The sequence below is a fragment of the Schistocerca gregaria genome, chromosome 3 (assembly GCF_023897955.1).
Source record: "Schistocerca gregaria isolate iqSchGreg1 chromosome 3, iqSchGreg1.2, whole genome shotgun sequence".
NCBI classification, from domain to species: Eukaryota; Metazoa; Arthropoda; class Insecta; order Orthoptera; family Acrididae; genus Schistocerca; species Schistocerca gregaria.
In genome coordinates this window covers 27,088,425-27,105,873 of record NC_064922.1, presented here as the reverse complement: position 1 = coordinate 27,105,873, position 17,449 = coordinate 27,088,425, and the positions used below count along the sequence as shown (strand labels likewise).

General features: G+C 47.4%; 11 non-coding genes across 11 annotated transcripts; all 11 read right to left on the bottom strand.

Annotated features, from left to right (window-relative positions):
- Nucleotides 1–4,494: 4,494 nt before the first annotated feature.
- On the bottom strand, nucleotides 4,495–4,566 carry Trnat-agu (transfer RNA threonine (anticodon AGU)). The gene has a single exon. It is a non-coding gene; the product is annotated as a tRNA-Thr (tRNA).
- An 856-nt stretch (nucleotides 4,567–5,422) lies between these two features.
- Nucleotides 5,423–5,495, bottom strand: Trnar-ucg (transfer RNA arginine (anticodon UCG)). Its single transcript has one exon. It is a non-coding gene; the product is annotated as a tRNA-Arg (tRNA).
- A 491-nt stretch (nucleotides 5,496–5,986) lies between these two features.
- Nucleotides 5,987–6,058, bottom strand: Trnat-agu (transfer RNA threonine (anticodon AGU)). The gene has a single exon. It is a non-coding gene; the product is annotated as a tRNA-Thr (tRNA).
- An 863-nt stretch (nucleotides 6,059–6,921) lies between these two features.
- Trnar-ucg (transfer RNA arginine (anticodon UCG)) lies at nucleotides 6,922–6,994 on the bottom strand. The gene has a single exon. It is a non-coding gene; the product is annotated as a tRNA-Arg (tRNA).
- A 6,900-nt stretch (nucleotides 6,995–13,894) lies between these two features.
- On the bottom strand, nucleotides 13,895–13,967 carry Trnar-ucg (transfer RNA arginine (anticodon UCG)). The gene has a single exon. It is a non-coding gene; the product is annotated as a tRNA-Arg (tRNA).
- A 531-nt stretch (nucleotides 13,968–14,498) lies between these two features.
- On the bottom strand, nucleotides 14,499–14,570 carry Trnat-agu (transfer RNA threonine (anticodon AGU)). Its single transcript has one exon. It is a non-coding gene; the product is annotated as a tRNA-Thr (tRNA).
- A 331-nt stretch (nucleotides 14,571–14,901) lies between these two features.
- Trnak-cuu (transfer RNA lysine (anticodon CUU)) lies at nucleotides 14,902–14,974 on the bottom strand. The gene has a single exon. It is a non-coding gene; the product is annotated as a tRNA-Lys (tRNA).
- Nucleotides 14,975–15,426: 452 nt separating this feature from the next.
- Nucleotides 15,427–15,499, bottom strand: Trnar-ucg (transfer RNA arginine (anticodon UCG)). The gene has a single exon. It is a non-coding gene; the product is annotated as a tRNA-Arg (tRNA).
- Nucleotides 15,500–15,990: 491 nt separating this feature from the next.
- Trnat-agu (transfer RNA threonine (anticodon AGU)) lies at nucleotides 15,991–16,062 on the bottom strand. The gene has a single exon. It is a non-coding gene; the product is annotated as a tRNA-Thr (tRNA).
- A 338-nt stretch (nucleotides 16,063–16,400) lies between these two features.
- On the bottom strand, nucleotides 16,401–16,473 carry Trnak-cuu (transfer RNA lysine (anticodon CUU)). The gene has a single exon. It is a non-coding gene; the product is annotated as a tRNA-Lys (tRNA).
- A 452-nt stretch (nucleotides 16,474–16,925) lies between these two features.
- Nucleotides 16,926–16,998, bottom strand: Trnar-ucg (transfer RNA arginine (anticodon UCG)). Its single transcript has one exon. It is a non-coding gene; the product is annotated as a tRNA-Arg (tRNA).
- Between the last annotated feature and the right edge of the window lie 451 nt (nucleotides 16,999–17,449).

Sequence of the window (17,449 nt, the reverse complement as noted above, 5' to 3'; positions counted from 1 at the left end):
TCTTTAGGCAGGCCGTCTGGACCCGGCGATTTACCGGACGGAGAGCGAGCAATAAAACCGAAACCATCATCTACCTGGAACTCCCGGAGAAAGTCGCCGTTCGCGTCAGGCGTGATCGTCGCAGGAAGATCCTCAAGGACATCATCAGAAAGTGACGCACCACAATCATCGGCAGAATAGAGACTAGCGTAATACTGATGAAGAGCACGCGTCATATCCTCCTGTGCAATAAGCTGTCGTCCATCATCCACCATAAGAGAAGAGATGAAGGTGCGACGACGTCGAGTCTGATGCCGCAGCAGGTGGTACAAAGAAGTCAGTTCACCTTCAACAAGAGAGTGAGGTTTCGACTTTACTCGCAGACCATCCAACTGTCGTCGTTTGAGGGTCAAGAGCTTGGCTTTAATACGACGAACATCATGGATCCGCAGAGGAGAAGGGCCCGCCGCGTCATACAGTTCACGCAGGACAGAGTAGTAAAATTCATACGTGTACTTAAAATCACGCGCCCTTGCGGCACAGTAAAAAATCAAAGTCTGACGAATCTTGGGCTTGGCAAACGCAGTCCACCAAACGAGCAAGGAGGGGTAACGCGGGACAGAGCGAAGACATCGCTCCCACACGGCACTTACAACTTCATCAATGGCACTGTCGGCAAGGTGGGAAACATTTAACATCCACTGGGAACGATAAAGTTTTGCTGGTTGGTGACTAAGATTTACAGTTGCAGTAAAAGCACAATGGTCAGAAAAACTAGTAGGAATAACATCGACAGAAAGAATGTTATCACATAAAAAGTCAGAGAAGTAGAATCTGTCGAGTCTACTGCATGAGGACGCGGTAAAATACGTAAATTTCACCAGGGTGGGATATTTGTGTTCCCAAACATCACGCAGGTGCATCGTACGAACCAAGTCATGTAAATCTCGGCAATAATTAAAATTGGGGGACTGGTCTTCAGGGCGTAAAACACAATTTAAATTGGGGGACTGGTCTTCGGGGCGTAAAACACAATTAAAATCGCCTCCGAGCAGGAGACTCCGAGGACTCTTGCGAAAAAGATAAATAAGCTCTTCCCTATAAAAGCGCGATCGAGCCACAGTGCGACCCGAACCAGAGGGGGCATACAAAACACCTAGGTGGAGATCAAAAAGACGACAACCAATCCCAAGGCCAGAGTCAAGGAATTCAATGTCAGTAATAGGAATACCTTCTCGAAAGAAAAGAGCAGTTCCTGTTGAATTCTCCGGTGCGACATTAAAAACAGTTTGAAATCCAGGTAGAGAGAGATCAGAAAACAATACTTCCTGCAAAAATACTACGTCCGCACAGGAGTCGGAAAGAAACTGCCGCAAAGAGGCAATGCGAACGTCGGACTCAATACGGATAACATTTAAGGTAAGAAAGGTGTATGCTTCAACCATGGAGAGAAAAGCGAGGGAAGAAATCACCTACACCGACGCATCAACATCACAGTCCATAGCAGGGGAGACGGAGGCATCCGAGGGAAGGGGACTGCTACCCCCTTCCGCGGATCCCTTACATTTCGGTTTTTTACGAACAGCATTGACGTTCGGCTGAACGCGCAATTTGCGTCGGCTGACGGGCAAGGAAGCGGCAGCCGCCGATGCCGTAGGAAGGTCAAGTTCTGTATCTGACAACACCCGCGCCGGTCCACAGTCAGGGTCCGGGGTCGCGGGGGAAACATCCGACGAAACGGACTGGTCTACACCAGTATTAGCTTCCGGCAAACATGGACTACACGGAGGCGAAACGTGAGCAGGAAGCTCAGAAACTGCTAAGTTGGAAGGAAGCGGAGCAGCTCCGCTGGCAGAGGTGTGGGGCAGCGAAGCAGGAAGTTGTTGCGACTCAACTTGTTGTGACAACGAAGTCGGTTCGGAAGGCGGCGCCAACAGGCCCGACCGACGAGCCGACTCGAGAGAAGCCACGTCGGAAGCCGGAGGGGCGTCAGCAGCCGCTACCGGAACAGCTACTTCAGGGGAACAGGGAGCATCTACACTACTCTGTGGCTCGGAGGATGTCCGTCTCTCGGATTGGGGCATCTCGGGGAGATCCTCATCCGTACTATTTCCATCTTGTGCGCGACGCCGTTTATTATTCAAAAGCGGCACACCCACCTGAGGAACAGACGGAACAACATCAGATTTAGCACGCAAAGGAGGAAATTCTGTGTCAGGGGCGTGCAAAACCTGCGGCGGGCGCTACTACCACAGGACTGTACGACACCAAGAGCAGAACCACCGGCAACGAGGTCAGCGACCGTTAAATTGCGACGCTGTTCGAGAGAATTTTTTAACACAAAAACCCTCCGCGGACAGTCGGCACGCACGTGGCCACCCTCATTACACAAGAAACAGGTGCCAACCTGACCACTATATGTTACATGGACACGATATCCCCCGATCTGCAGGTGCGAGGGAATATTCTGCTTCACGTGCATTTCGACGGAACGAATACCACTGTAACACTGCAGACGATGTTGGCTGGACCAGCGTTCAAGGCGAATACTCTTAACATCACCATACTTGAGTAAACCCTCCTTAAGATACACATTATCCACCTCCGGCGGAAGGTTGTAAACACGAACACTGGTGTACGTAATGGAACCATTTGAAAGCAGTACGGTACTGACAGAATCATCCCGATGCCGAAAGAGAACCTGATGACCAAATTTGGAAATAATTTTATCAACCTGAAGGGGGTCCATAAATTAAACAAAGAAAACATAGAGTTCTGTATAAAAATATGCAGTGTGCACCTGATCCGAATTAATGCCAAAGGTATCTACTAACCAATCATGAATCTCATGGGAACTAGGTTGCACATGGCGGGTGGACTTGTCGAAAGCAAAACTAACTGTAGCCTGACGAGGAATAACCTGAGACGACATTTTCAAAAACTACGTGGTCTAAACCGCTAAACAAAAACACTGAAATACACACAGAAAGTAACAAAAGGAACGAAACAACGACGGAGAAAAACTTACAGAAGGTACAACACTACACGTAAACAAACGATATCCCACTACACGTAACGCTACGGCGGAGCGGAAGACTAGGCACGTCCACACTGCACGGCGTCTGAAGCGGAACTGAACTAATATTTGCAGCTATGGCGACCCATTACTGCTTGGCTACACATCTGACACGTAGCCGATGTTCTCTCCAAACAAAACCACCTGCACTTCAGAACATGACTTTCACACATGTCTACAAAATCACCTTCACCTTCAAATACAGTTTTCTTGCGACTGATTGAGACGTAGGCAAATTTTAAAGTTGCTATTTCCATTACATCACGTTAATCAGAAAATCGGTAATTTACATCTGCAGCGGAGAAAAATTCCGTTTCGCCCAGGGTAGGGCTCGAACACACACCCTTGTGATTAAGAGTCTAATGCTCTACCGACTGAGCTAGCCGTGCTGCCTCGTTGGGTACCTGCTGGGTAGCAGGTCACACAGTACTCGTTTGGGTTGGGTGGTCCCATACAGAATCTCTCCATGCTGCCTAATGTTTTCCTAACGTCACACTCGTCACGTACTTCACTTTTATTTCATAATCATTTCTGAGAGGTAAAGGAATTGCATGACAATCTGCAGAGCTAGCGGCGTCAAAATTAACACACATACTTTACGTGACTCAAAAGCCGAACGAGTTTCTTTCCGACGTTGTTTTAGATGTGCAAGTGCCAGTCAAACCTCGCGGTGAGGGCACTCTGCCGACCATTTCGCTAGTTAACACCGGTCTTGTTGTGTGTGATTCAAGTTCAAGACCATCTCCAAGCACAAAATGGTCAACAGCAACATTCAGACGGTTTCGTACTGCAGATTTGCTACATTAAAACGGTATGTTTGTTTTTCAGAACTGGAAAAACACGACCGTGACAGGATTCGTACCTGCAATCTTCGGATCCGACGTCCGACGCCTTATCCATTAGGCCACACGGTCACTGACGACCAAGTATAACTTATATACGACTCATCTCGAAACGGTCTCACCCCCTGAGGAATTGTGTTTTCGTTCCACACAGCCGCTGCCCCTTACTCTTTCCCACCCATTCGTTACATTCAACCTCTTACGAGACCGACCAAACATAGACAGGAAAACAAGACCACACACTTTGCGCAATCGGAATCGATGGCAGGGTGTCCCTCGCCGCATTTGCTACGATGGCCATTTGCTACTTCTGCAGAAGCGGCGGCGGCGGCGGCGGCGGCGACGACGACGACGACGACGACGACGACGACGACCGCGAGAGGCTCAGAGATTTGTGAGAAATACATCTATAAAATGTTATTCAGACTGCCTCGTCCCACCTGATGCCGTACCGCTTTGGCAAATGCTTTATCTGCGCCATTCGCCTTAATCACATCTGAGAGTAATTCTTAATAAAACGCCTCTCGCTAATTGTTCGTCATCACAGATACTGTTTGCTATACGGCCATGACGCGCAACTGATTTCCAAAATTCGTCTTCCTCCTGTGAGGATGGAACTCACGACTCCTGGTTTACTAGACCAGTGCTCTACCACTGAGCTAAAGAGGCGCGGCCTAGCGGAACTTTTGCGTACTTCGTCCGTACGGTCGTCTGAATCATCAGACTTCAGCTGACAACACTTCATATTCTTGACTAATATTTGCAGCTATGGCGACCCATTACTGCTTGGCTACACATCTGACACGTATCCGATGTTCTCTCCAAACAAAACCACCTGCACTTCAGAACATGACTTTCACACATGTCTACAAAATCACCTTCACCTTCAAATACAGTTTTCTTGCGACTGATTGAGACGTAGGCAAATTTTAAAGTTGCTATTTCCATTACATCACGTTAATCAGAAAATCGGTAATTTACAGATGAAAAAATTCCGTTCCGCCCAGCTTTGGGCTCGAACCCACTACCCTGTGATTAAGAGTCTCATGCTCTACCGACTGAGCTAGCCGTGCTACATCGTTGGGTACCTCCTGGGTAGCAGATCACACAGTACTCGTTTGGGTTGGTTGGTCCCATACAGAATCTCTCCATGCTGCCTAATGTTTTCCTAACGTCACACTCGTCACGTACTTCACTTTTAATTCATAATCATTTATGAGAGGAAAAGGAATTGCATGACAATCTGCAGAGCTAGCGGCGTCAAAATTAACACACATACTTGACGTGACTCAAAAGCTGAACGAGTTACTTTCCGACGTTGTTTTAGATGTGCAAGTGCCAGTCAAACCTCGCGGTGAGGGCACTCTGCCGACCATTTCGCTAGTTAACACCGGTCTTGTTGTGTGTGTTTCAAGCTCAAGACCATCTCCAAGCACAAAATGGTCAACAGCAACATTCAGACGGTTTCGTACTGCTCAATTGCTACATTAAAACGGTATGTTTCTTTTTCAGAACTGGAAAAACACGACCGTGACAGGATTCGAACCTGCAATGTTCGGATACGAAGTCCGACGCCTTATCCATTAGGCCACACGGTCACTGACGACCAAGTATAACTGATATACGACTCATCTCGAAACGCTCACACCCCCTGAGGAATTGTGTTTTCGCTCCACACAGCCGCTGCCCCTTACTCTTTCCCACCCATTCGTTACATTCAACCTCTTACTAGACCGACCAAACATAGACAGGAAAACAAAAGACCACACACTTTGCGCATTCGGAATCGATGGCAGGGTGTCCATCGCCGCATTTGCTACGATGGCCATTTGCTACTTCTGCAGAAGCGGCGGCGGCGACGACGACCGCGAGAGCCTCCGAGATTTGTGAGAAATACATCTATAAAATGTAATTCAGACTGCGTCATCCCACCTTATGCTGTAACGCTTTGGCAAATGCTTTATCTGCGCCATTCACCTTAATCACATCTGAGAGTAATTCTTAATAATACGCCTGTCGCTAATTGTTCCTCATCACAGATACCGTTTGCTATACGGCCACGACGCGCAACTGATTTCCAAATTTCGTCTTCCTCCTGTGAGGATGGAACTCACGACCCCTGGTTTACTAGACCAGTGCTCTACCACTGAGCTAAAGAGGCGCGGCCTAGCGGAACTTTTGCGTACTTCGTCCGTACGGTCGTCTGAATCATCAGACTTCAGCTGACAACACTTCATATTTTCGACTAATATTTGCAGCTATGTCGACCCATTACTGCTTGGCTACACATCTGACACGTAGCCGATGTTCTCTCCAAACAAAACCAACGGCACTTCAGAACATGACTTTCACACATGTCTACAAAATCACCTTCACCTTCAAATACAGTTTTCTTGCGAGTGATGGAGAAGTAGGCAAATTTTAAAGTTGCTATTTCCATTACACCACGTTAATCAGAAAATGAGTAATTTACATCTGCAGCGGAAAAAAATTCCGTTCCGCCCAGCGGTGGGCTCGAAGCCACGGCCCTGTGATTAAGAATCTCATGCTCTACCGACTGAGCTAGCCGTGCTGCCTTGTTGGCTACTTGCTGGGTAGCAGATCACACAGTACTCGTTTAGGTTGGGTGGTCCCATACAGAATCTCTCCATGCTTCCTAATGTTTTCCTAACGTCACACTTGTCACGTACTTCACTTTTATTTCATAATCATTTCTGAGAGGTAAAGGAATTGCATGACAATCTGCAGAGATAGCGGCGTCAAAATTATCACATATACTTTACGTGACTCAAAAGCTGAAAGAGTTACTTTCCGATGTGGTTTTAGATGTGCAAGTGCCTGTCAAACCTCGCGGTGAGGGCACTCTCCCGATCATTTCGCTAGTTAACACCGGTCTTGTTGTGTGTGTTTCAAGCTCAATACCATCTCCAAGCACAAAATGGTCAACAGTAACATTCAGACGGTTTCGTACTGCACAATTGCTACATTAAAACGGTATGTTTGTTTTTCAGAACTGGAAAAACACGACCGTGACAGGATTCGTACCTTCAATCTTCGGATCCGAAGTCCGACGCCTTATCCATTAGGCCACACGGTCACTGACGAAGAAGTATAACTGATATACGACTAATCTCGAAACGCTCACACCCCCTGAGGAATTGTGTTTTCGTTCCACACAGCCGCTGCACCTTATTCTTTCCCACCCATTCGTTACATCCAACCTCTTACGAGACCGACCAAACATAGACAGGAAAACAAGACCATACACTTTGCGCATTCGGAATCGATGGCAGGGTGTCCCTCGCCGCATTTGCTACGATGGCCATTTGCTACTTCTGCAGAAGCGGCGGCGGCGACGACGACCGCGAGAGGCTCCGAGATTTGTGAGAAATACATCTATAAAATGTAATTCAGACTACCTCGTCCCACCTAATGCCGTACCGCTTTGGCAAATGCTTTAACTGCGCCATTCGCCTTAATCACATCTGAGAGTAATTCTTAATAAAACGCCTGTCGCTAATTGTTCGTCATCACAGATACTGTTTGCTATACGGCCATGAGGCGCAACTGATTTCCAAAATTCGTCTTCCTCCTGTGAGGATGGAACTCACGACCCCTGGTTTACTAGATCAATGCCCTACCACTTTTTTTTTTCAAGCTGAAAATGGTCAACAGCAACATTTATACGGTTTTGTACTGCTCAATTGCTACATTAAAACGGTATGTTTCTTTTTCAGAACTGATAAAACGCGAGCGTGACAGCATTCGAACCTGTAATCTTCAGATCCGAAGTCCGACGCCTTATCCATTTTTTTTTTTACCATATTTTTCTTGTTGTTTCATTTTATTTTTCCTTTCTTTGTTTTGTATTACTTGATATGCCATTGTTTAAAATTTAGGGGTGACACTCAGATTCAGGCTGCGGAAGCAAAGCGGGCAGTGGTCGAAACCCGAGGCCTGGCCACGATGACTCCACCGTCCTGTTTCCGAATGGCACCTGTACTACGGCGTCGTACTTTCCCCTACTGTCTCTGTTCTTGGTCTCACGTTTGTTTTTCTTGTTCGTCCTAAATATCCACAAAAACTTCAGTCCAGGTTTAGAAAAGTAGTTTACAGAAAGGTGGCAAATCCAGAAATAGTGTATAGGAAATCGGCTAACACAGGCGACCTTAGCCAACACCCTCCCTTTCAAATGTCAGGCTAAGCATATTTGCAAAATCTTCACGGCGTCCTGGCATGCGCAATCGGTTCCAGTAAGCAGTAAGAATGTACTGTCGAAACGTTAGGTGTTCATCCTCTTCATGACAACTAATAACAAAATGTACGAAGTGTCCAAGCAACCACATAACGGTATTGAGCTTCGTTCGCGGATAAAAGGAAGAATCGGGCCGTACGATGATGTCAATGGTATTAGCGGTTTCGGCAGTCCTAGTGACAAAAGCCAGTTGTTTCCTGAGCCAAATCCAATTAGCAAGGTGCCCACTGCAGGTGAATCGATGCTCAAGTGTGTCCAGGAGACCACACCGAGTGCAGTTGTCCGTGTCAGAAAGACCAATACGGTGCAGTCGTACGTTGGTGGGGACCAAACCATTAACTACCCTACACCACGTGGACGCCACAGCCATAGTGTGGATCGGCAGACTAACATTCTTCCAGACGTTCTTCCAGGACACTGATGGAGACGCCAGTTCGATTGGATTGGGACCGGCTAGCCCCTCCCAACGGGCAATCAAGCTCTTGGTCGTTGGCACCGGTCGTCGCAAGAAGACGTCACCGAGGTAACTAACCGCAATATAAAATTCCCGGACGTGTTTCAACTTAAAATTGAGGCGACCGACGTCGACAGGTGGAGCAAGGCTCTTCGGACGCACAACAGTAAAAAGTCTGGATGTAATTGAAGTCATTTCTTGCGTAACAATTAGAGTCGTACGGCGGACGTACAAGGCAGATGCCTTGCGAGTAATGTCAGTGAGGCCCAAGCCTCCGGAGATACGCGGTTTCGTCATAACCTCGTAACGCAACTTGAATAGATGACCCTTCCATATAAACCTGCTAGACAATTGGCGCAACCGTTTCGCCACCATAATGGGAAGGGGGAACAGCTGAGCAACATAATAGGCTTTACATAACACGTATGTGTCTAAAATTCTGATTTTTTGCAAAATGGTAGCAGAGCGCTGCTCATGGACCATCAGAGCCCCCTGTATCTTCTCGGTGACAGATTTCCAATTAAGAGCTGCCATTTTTATAGGACACCGATCAATGGTAATCCCCAATGACGTATGGCGATCGACAAAAGTGGCCCAAGGAACATCAGCATCTCGAAACCCTCGAATATCAAGGAACTTACACTTACCCTGATTAAGACGCGCTCCAGAGACACAACAGTATGCATCGACTGCCCCTTTCAACAATGTGATATCATCACGTTGACGGAGGAGAACAACGACATCGTCCGCGTACGCCTTAACCGTGAGCTTCCCACCAGAGAGGGTCATACCCTGAAGCTTGAAAGCAAGAGTCCGAAGCAGCGGTTCCAGGGACAATATGAATAGCGACATAGAGAGCGGACTACCCTGAGGTACCCCTCGGCGGATAGCAAAGGGCGGCGTCAGCTGCCCATTGACTGACACCCGAGCAGTTATTCCCCAATACAAATTACCAAGAACACCACGTGATGAAGCGTTAAAACCTATTGTATCTAAAACATGATCTAAAAACACATGACTGGCGTGGTCAAAAGCCTTATAAAAATCGAGGATAGCAAAGGCACAATGAACGTTTGTAACCGCCGCAACCGAGACAACATCCCGATATTCGGCTACTGGGGTCAGAATAGATCTACCAGGAAAACAACATTGATGTGCCCCAATCACACCCCGAAGCAGAGAAGACAATCGACTATTGAGCGCTCTAGCAGCTGTCTTGTAATCAAAGTTCAGCAAAGTGAGCGGACGAAGATTGGCAGTAGATAAACGACCAGTGGACTTCGGAATTAAAACAATTTTCCCTACTTTAAAATCGGCAGGCACATCCATCCCCCTGACAATCTCATTTAAAATCTGCGTAAAAGTGCCACCCAAAAGAGGCCAAAAACGGAGATAAAATTCTTTAGGCAGGCCGTCTGGACCCGGCGATTTACCGGACGGAGAGCGAGCAATAAAACCGAAAACATCATCTACCTGGAACTCCCGGAGAAAGTCGCCGTTCGCGTCAGGCGTGATCGTCGCAGGAAGATCCTCAAGGACATCATCAGAAAGTGACGCACCACAATCATCGGCAGAATAGAGACTAGCGTAATACTGATGAAGAGCACGCGTCATATCCTCCTGTGCAATAAGCTGTCGTCCATCATCCACCATAAGAGAAGAGATGAAGGTGCGACGACGTCGAGTCTGATGCCGCAGCAGGTGGTACAAAGAAGTCAGTTCACCTTCAACAAGAGAGTGAGGTTTCGACTTTACTCGCAGACCATCCAACTGTCGTCGTTTGAGGGTCAAGAGCTTGGCTTTAATACGACGAACATCATGGATCCGCAGAGGAGAAGGGCCCGCCACGTCATACAGTTCACGCAGGACAGAGTAGTAAAATTCATACGTGTACTTAAAATCACGCGCCCTTGCGGCACAGTAAAAAATCAAAGTCTGACGAATCTTGGGCTTGGCAAACGCAGTCCACCAAACGAGCAAGGAGGGGTAACGCGGGACAGAGCGAAGACATCGCTCCCACACGGCACTTACAACTTCATCAATGGCACTGTCGGCAAGGTGGGAAACATTTAACATCCACTGGGAACGATAAAGTTTTGCTGGTTGGTGACTAAGATTTACAGTTGCAGTAAAAGCACAATGGTCAGAAAAACTAGTAGGAATAACATCGACAGAAAGAATGTTATCACATAAAAAGTCAGAGAAGTAGAATCTGTCGAGTCTACTGCATGAGGACGCGGTAAAATACGTAAATTTCACCAGGGTGGGATATTTGTGTTCCCAAACATCACGCAGGTGCATCGTACGAACCAAGTCATGTAAATCTCGGCAATAATTAAAATTGGGGGACTGGTCTTCAGGGCGTAAAACACAATTTAAATTGGGGGACTGGTCTTCGGGGCGTAAAACACAATTAAAATCGCCTCCGAGCAGGAGACTCCGAGGACTCTTGCGAAAAAGATAAATAAGCTCTTCCCTATAAAAGCGCGATCGAGCCACAGTGCGACCCGAACCAGAGGGGGCATACAAAACACCTAGGTGGAGATCAAAAAGACGACAACCAATCCCAAGGCCAGAGTCAAGGAATTCAATGTCAGTAATAGGAATACCTTCTCGAAAGAAAAGAGCAGTTCCTGTTGAATTCTCCGGTGCGACATTAAAAACAGTTTGAAATCCAGGTAGAGAGAGATCAGAAAACAATACTTCCTGCAAAAATACTACGTCCGCACAGGAGTCGGAAAGAAACTGCCGCAAAGAGGCAATGCGAACGTCGGACTCAATACGGATAACATTTAAGGTAAGAAAGGTGTATGCTTCAACCATGGAGAGAAAAGCGAGGGAAGAAATCACCTACACCGACGCATCAACATCACAGTCCATAGCAGGGGAGACGGAGGCATCCGAGGGAAGGGGACTGCTACCCCCTTCCGCGGATCCCTTACGTTTCGGTTTTTTACGAACAGCATTGACGTTCGGCTGAACGCGCAATTTGCGTCGGCTGACGGGCAAGGAAGCGGCAGCCGCCGATGCCGTAGGAAGGTCAAGTTCTGTATCTGACAACACCCGCGCCGGTCCACAGTCAGGGTCCGGGGTCGCGGGGGAAACATCCGACGAAACGGACTGGTCTACACCAGTATTAGCTTCCGGCAAACATGGACTACACGGAGGCGAAACGTGAGCAGGAAGCTCAGAAACTGCTAAGTTGGAAGGAAGCGGAGCAGCTCCGCTGGCAGAGGTGTGGGGCAGCGAAGCAGGAAGTTGTTGCGACTCAACTTGTTGTGACAACGAAGTCGGTTCGGAAGGCGGCGCCAACAGGCCCGACCGACGAGCCGACTCGAGAGAAGCCACGTCGGAAGCCGGAAGGGCGTCAGCAGCCGCTACCGGAACAGCTACTTCAGGGGAACAGGGAGCATCTACACTACTCTGTGGCTCGGAGGATGTCCGTCTCTCGGATTGGGGCATCTCGGGGAGATCCTCATCCGTACTATTTCCATCTTGTGCGCGACGCCGTTTATTATTCAAAAGCGGCACACCCACCTGAGGAACAGACGGAACAACATCAGATTTAGCACGCAAAGGAGGAAATTCTGTGTCAGGGGCGTGCAAAACCTGCGGCGGGCGCTACTACCACAGGACTGTACGACACCAAGAGCAGAACCACCGGCAACGAGGTCAGCGACCGTTAAATTGCGACGCTGTTCGAGAGAATTTTTTAACACAAAAACCCTCCGCGGACAGTCGGCACGCACGTGGCCACCCTCATTACACAAGAAACAACCTGACCACTATATGTTACATGGACACGATATCCCCCGATCTGCAGGTGCGAGGGAATATTCTGCTTCACGTGCATTTCGACGGAACGAATACCACTGTAACACTGCAGACGATGTTGGCTGGACCAGCGTTCAAGGCGAATACTCTTAACATCACCATACTTGAGTAAACCCTCCTTAAGATACACATTATCCACCTCCGGCGGAAGGTTGTAAACACGAACACTGGTGTACGTAATGGAACCATTTGAAAGCAGTACGGTACTGACAGAATCATCCCGATGCCGAAAGAGAACCTGATGACCAAATTTGGAAATAATTTTATCAACCTGAAGGGGGTCCATAAATTAAACAAAGAAAACATAGAGTTCTGTATAAAAATATGCAGTGTGCACCTGATCCGAATTAATGCCAAAGGTATCTACTAACCAATCATGAATCTCATGGGAACTAGGTTGCACATGGCGGGTGGACTTGTCGAAAGCAAAACTAACTGTAGCCTGACGAGGAATAACCTGAGACGACATTTTCAAAAACTACGTGGTCTAAACCGCTAAACAAAAACACTGAAATACACACAGAAAGTAACAAAAGGAACGAAACAACGACGGAGAAAAACTTACAGAAGGTACAACACTACACGTAAACAAACGATATCCCACTACACGTAACGCTACGGCGGAGCGGAAGACTAGGCACGTCCACACTGCACGGCGTCTGAAGCGGAACTGAACTAATATTTGCAGCTATGGCGACCCATTACTGCTTGGCTACACATCTGACACGTAGCCGATGTTCTCTCCAAACAAAACCACCTGCACTTCAGAACATGACTTTCACACATGTCTACAAAATCACCTTCACCTTCAAATACAGTTTTCTTGCGACTGATTGAGACGTAGGCAAATTTTAAAGTTGCTATTTCCATTACATCACGTTAATCAGAAAATCGGTAATTTACATCTGCAGCGGAGAAAAATTCCGTTTCGCCCAGGGTAGGGCTCGAACACACACCCTTGTGATTAAGAGTCTAATGCTCTACCGACTGAGCTAGCCGTGCTGCCTCGTTGGGTACCTGCTGGGTAGCAGGTCACACAGTACTCGTTTGGGTTGGGTGGTCCCATACAGAATCTCTCCATGCTGCCTAATGTTTTCCTAACGTCACACTCGTCACGTACTTCACTTTTATTTCATAATCATTTCTGAGAGGTAAAGGAATTGCATGACAATCTGCAGAGCTAGCGGCGTCAAAATTAACACACATACTTTACGTGACTCAAAAGCCGAACGAGTTTCTTTCCGACGTTGTTTTAGATGTGCAAGTGCCAGTCAAACCTCGCGGTGAGGGCACTCTGCCGACCATTTCGCTAGTTAACACCGGTCTTGTTGTGTGTGATTCAAGCTCAAGACCATCTCCAAGCACAAAATGGTCAACAGCAACATTCAGACGGTTTCGTACTGCAGATTTGCTACATTAAAACGGTATGTTTGTTTTTCAGAACTGGAAAAACACGACCGTGACAGGATTCGAACCTGCAATCTTCGGATCCGACGTCCGACGCCTTATCCATTAGGCCACACGGTCACTGACGACCAAGTATAACTTATATACGACTCATCTCGAAACGGTCTCACCCCCTGAGGAATTGTGTTTTCGTTCCACACAGCCGCTGCCCCTTACTCTTTCCCACCCATTCGTTACATTCAACCTCTTACGAGACCGACCAAACATAGACAGGAAAACAAGACCACACACTTTGCGCAATCGGAATCGATGGCAGGGTGTCCCTCGCCGCATTTGCTACGATGGCCATTTGCTACTTCTGCAGAAGCGGCGGCGGCGGCGACGACGACGACGACGACGACGACGACGACGACGACGACGACGACGACCGCGAGAGGCTCAGAGATTTGTGAGAAATACATCTATAAAATGTTATTCAGACTGCCTCGTCCCACCTGATGCCGTACCGCTTTGGCAAATGCTTTATCTGCGCCATTCGCCTTAATCACATCTGAGAGTAATTCTTAATAAAACGCCTCTCGCTAATTGTTCGTCATCACAGATACTGTTTGCTATACGGCCATGACGCGCAACTGATTTCCAAAATTCGTCTTCCTCCTGTGAGGATGGAACTCACGACTCCTGGTTTACTAGACCAGTGCTCTACCACTGAGCTAAAGAGGCGCGGCCTAGCGGAACTTTTGCGTACTTCGTCCGTACGGTCGTCTGAATCATCAGACTTCAGCTGACAACACTTCATATTCTTGACTAATATTTGCAGCTATGGCGACCCATTACTGCTTGGCTACACATCTGACACGTATCCGATGTTCTCTCCAAACAAAACCACCTGCACTTCAGAACATGACTTTCACACATGTCTACAAAATCACCTTCACCTTCAAATACAGTTTTCTTGCGACTGATTGAGACGTAGGCAAATTTTAAAGTTGCTATTTCCATTACATCACGTTAATCAGAAAATCGGTAATTTACAGATGAAAAAATTCCGTTCCGCCCAGCGTAGGGCTCGAACCCACTACCCTGTGATTAAGAGTCTCATGCTCTACCGACTGAGCTAGCCGTGCTACATCGTTGGGAACCTCCTGGGTAGCAGATCACACAGTACTCGTTTGGGTTGGTTGGTCCCATACAGAATCTCTCCATGCTGCCTAATGTTTTCCTAACGTCACACTCGTCACGTACTTCACTTTTAATTCATAATCATTTATGAGAGGTAAAGGAATTGCATGACAATCTGCAGAGCTAGCGGCGTCAAAATTAACACACATACTTGACGTGACTCAAAAGCTGAACGAGTTACTTTCCGACGTTGTTTTAGATGTGCAAGTGCCAGTCAAACCTCGCGGTGAGGGCACTCTGCCGACCATTTCGCTAGTTAACACCGGTCTTGTTGTGTGTGTTTCAAGCTCAAGACCATCTCCAAGCACAAAATGGTCAACAGCAACATTCAGACGGTTTCGTACTGCTCAATTGCTACATTAAAACGGTATGTTTCTTTTTCAGAACTGGAAAAACACGACCGTGACAGGATTCGAACCTGCAATGTTCGGATACGAAGTCCGACGCCTTATCCATTAGGCCACACGGTCACTGACGACCAAGTATAACTGATATACGACTCATCTCGAAACGCTCACACCCCCTGAGGAATTGTGTTTTCGCTCCACACAGCCGCTGCCCCTTACTCTTTCCCACCCATTCGTTACATTCAACCTCTTACTAGACCGACCAAACATAGACAGGAAAACAAAAGACCACACACTTTGCGCATTCGGAATCGATGGCAGGGTGTCCATCGCCGCATTTGCTACGATGGCCATTTGCTACTTCTGCAGAAGCGGCGGCGGCGACGACGACCGCGAGAGCCTCCGAGATTTGTGAGAAATACATCTATAAAATGTAATTCAGACTGCGTCATCCCACCTTATGCTGTAACGCTTTGGCAAATGCTTTATCTGCGCCATTCACCTTAATCACATCTGAGAGTAATTCTTAATAATACGCCTGTCGCTAATTGTTCCTCATCACAGATACCGTTTGCTATACGGCCACGACGCGCAACTGATTTCCAAAATTCGTCTTCCTCCTGTGAGGATGGAACTCACGACCCCTGGTTTACTAGACCAGTGCTCTACCACTGAGCTAAAGAGGCGCGGCCTAGCGGAACTTTTGCGTACTTCGTCCGTACGGTCGTCTGAATCATCAGACTTCAGCTGACAACACTTCATATTTTCGACTAATATTTGCAGCTATGTCGACCCATTACTGCTTGGCTACACATCTGACACGTAGCCGATGTTCTCTCCAAACAAAACCAACGGCACTTCAGAACATGACTTTCACACATGTCTACAAAATCACCTTCACCTTCAAATACAGTTTTCTTGCGAGAGATGGAGAAGTAGGCAAATTTTAAAGTTGCTATTTCCATTACACCACGTTAATCAGAAAATGAGTAATTTACATCTGCAGCGGAAAAAAATTCCGTTCCGCCCAGCGGTGGGCTCGAACCCACGGCCCTGTGATTAAGAATCTCATGCTCTACCGACTGAGCTAGCCGTGCTGCCTTGTTGGCTACTTGCTGGGTAGCAGATCACACAGTACTCGTTTGGGTTGGGTGGTCCCATACAGAATCTCTCCATGCTTCCTAATGTTTTCCTAACGTCACACTTGTCACGTACTTCACTTTTATTTCATAATCATTTCTGAGAGGTAAAGGAATTGCATGACAATCTGCAGAGATAGCGGCGTCAAAATTAACACATATACTTTACGTGACTCAAAAGCTGAAAGAGTTACTTTCCGATGTGGTTTTAGATGTGCAAGTGCCTGTCAAACCTCGCGGTGAGGGCACTCTCCCGATCATTTCGCTAGTTAACACCGGTCTTGTTGTGTGTGTTTCAAGCTCAATACCATCTCCAAGCACAAAATGGTCAACAGCAACATTCAGACGGTTTCGTACTGCACAATTGCTACATTAAAACGGTATGTTTGTTTTTCAGAACTGGAAAAACACGACCGTGACAGGATTCGTACCTGCAATCTTCGGATCCGAAGTCCGACGCCTTATCCATTAGGCCACACGGTCACTGACGAAGAAGTATAACTGATATACGACTAATCTCGAAACGCTCACACCCCCTGAGGAATTGTGTTTTCGTTCCACACAGCCGCTGCACCTTATTCTTTCCCACCCATTCGTTACATCCAACCTCTTACGAGACCGACCAAACATAGACAGGAAAACAAGACCATACACTTTGCGCATTCGGAATCGATGGCAGGGTGTCCCTCGCCGCATTTGCTACGATGGCCATTTGCTACTTCTGCAGAAGCGGCGGCGGCGACGACGACCGCGAGAGGCTCCGAGATTTGTGAGAAATACATCTATAAAATGTAATTCAGACTACCTCGTCCCACCTAATGCCGTACCGCTTTGGCAAATGCTTTAACTGCGCCATTCGCCTTAATCACATCTGAGAGTAATTCTTAATAAAACGCCTGTCGCTAATTGTTCGTCATCACAGATACTGTTTGCT